We start from the raw sequence: 2596 nt of genomic DNA, 5'->3' as shown, positions 1-2596 counted from the left end.
GAGATGTAAATTATTATATATGCCTGAGTGTTGGTATTTTTTTTAAAAAAAAGCTAAAGTGGATAGAGAGAAATACTATTAACTGATGGTACATGGAGGGGATTATAATCATTGTAATGAAACAAGGTGTATGATTTGGCGAATATAAAACCGATGGTCTGCCCTGTAAACTTTCACTCAATCCACAATAAAAACCTTAAAAAACAAGACAAAATAGAAAACTTTATCTTCCGGTCATCTTCACTGCCGTTGTTGCCACTGAGAGCCTCTGCCTCACCTGCCTGTATCTGACCTGTAGTCCAGTGCTGCAAGAAACTGGGTTTGGGGTCTTTAAAACTATTGTTGTTGTTAAGTGTCACTGAATAAATTTCAACTCATAGCAACCCTGTACAGGGTTCTCGAGGAGTGACTAGTGGGTTTGAACCTCCAACCTTGCTTATCCTACAGCGCCACACCAGGACTTCCAAATAAGAATACTATCTGTGAAATAATGGTAACCAACTTAGATTAAGAACTTGAGTGCTAAATTAAATACTATATACAAGTATTCATCATCACTTTTAATATCAATTCAGGCAATATCTGACCATGTATACGGCTGTGGTCCCAGAAGGTTTTTGTTTTTTAAAAAGAGACAGCAGAACTCCTTAAAACCATTGTTGTTGTTGTTGTTAAGTGCTATCGAGTGGGTTCTGACTCATAGTGGCCCTGTATAGGGTTTGTGAGTGCAGCTGGTGGGTTTGAACTTTGCGACTTGCAGTGTTGATTTTACAGCGCTACACCCAGAGTCCCTGGGGGGAATAGTAAAAAGAGTGCTGCTATCTCTTTTTAAAAAACAAAAACCTTCTGGGACCTCAGCCATATACATGGTTGGATATTGCCTGAATAGGTATCTGTATATATTATTTAGCACTCAGTTTTTAAATCTGAGCTGTTTACCATTATTTCACAGGTATTGTTATTTGGGAGTCCTCGTGTGGTGCTGTAGGATAAGCACTGGATGGCAAGGTCAGTTTGAACCACAAAGTCAGTGGTCCAAGCTCACCGGCCACTCTGTGGAAACCCTATACTGGGTCACTATGAGTTGGGACCAACTTGACAGCACTTAGCAATGACATTCTTATTTAAATATTATTCTTATTATAGAGGAGGAGCTGGTGGCACTGTGTAATAAGAACTGGACTGCTAACCACCTTTCTGCTCCCGTAAAGATTTATAGCCTCAGAAGCCCTACACAGCATTGCTATGAGTTGCAACAGACTTGACAGCACTTAACAACAATTTTTATTTATACCAAGAGATTGCTCAAGTATAAATTCATTGAGGGCATGGAATATATTCCAATATATCCCAAGATATATACAGTCTAGTACTGTATTAGGGACTCAGCAGATTATAATCACTAATCTTGAACACCCACTCTACACCAGGCACTATTCTAAGCTCTTTATATGTATTCAACAACCCAAGAAGTAGACACTAATACTATGTTGTGTTATAAATGAGAAAACTAAGGCACTGAGAGGTTAAGTCACTTGACCAAGTTCAGAGAGCCAGTAAGTGAAGAACCAGGATGCAATATCAGGCAGTTTAGCTCCAGAGTCTGTGCTTTTGATTATACTGCTTAACTTTTTAAAATCCCATGACTGTCTTTGAAAAAATGTGGTTAATACTTATATTGCCTCTCATAAACCTGGTATATATTAGGTACTCAACAGACTTTAGGGCGACAGGTGACTTACTCAACCAAATTATGTCTCCTTGTCTTTGTCTTTACCTTCCATTTTAAGCAGGTATAAAAAACAAAACAAAACAGAAAAAAACAGCCTTTCACTGCCTGGCCTTAGGGATTGGCCATGAACATAGTTAGCTTTCAGTATTTTCTAATAGCCTAAATCAGAAGAGCAAACTGAAGGTGTTGTTGTTGTTGTTGTTAAGTGCTGTTGAGTCAGTTCTGACTCAAAGTGACCCATCTAGGGTTTCTGAGGAGCCGCTGGTGGGTTTGAACCACCAATCTTGAGGTTCCAACTGACCTTGTTATCCAGTGCATTATCCTGCAGTGCCACATCAAAACTGAAGGTAAGTGAGTTGAATTTAACCTTCCCGATGTTTTATTTGTACTGCACACCATTTTAATACAATTTTGAATTAATTACCAACATAAACTATATGGCCAGAAAACAGATCAGACAGTGGTTGCCTGGAGTTGGGGAAGGATGGGAGAAACAGGAGGAGGGAGTGGTGTGATGGCACGGTGATAGAAATGTTTCACACACATCTTGATTGTAATGGTGGTTACACAACTATATGCTAAAAACTATACACAACTGTATACTAAAAAAGGTGAATTTTACTATATATAATTCATTCCAGAACAAACCTGACTAGAAAATAAATTGTGTCTCAGAGGTAGATTCCCAGGCAATCTGGGTTATTGACCTGCATGAGACTCTTCCAGAGCAACAACACTAAGGCCATTTTCTACCCTTGAGTCTGTTTAAGAGGCAGCGATTGCTACTGAGTGGCTGCACTTAGGGGGAGAAGGGGAATGAATAGAAATCAGGAGGCTGAGAGATAAAAGAGAAAGGACCTGTTT

Source organism: Chrysochloris asiatica, unplaced genomic scaffold (genome assembly GCF_000296735.1).
Source record: "Chrysochloris asiatica unplaced genomic scaffold, ChrAsi1.0 scaffold00035, whole genome shotgun sequence".
NCBI classification, from domain to species: Eukaryota; Metazoa; Chordata; class Mammalia; order Afrosoricida; family Chrysochloridae; genus Chrysochloris; species Chrysochloris asiatica.
This window is presented reverse-complemented; position numbering follows the sequence as displayed.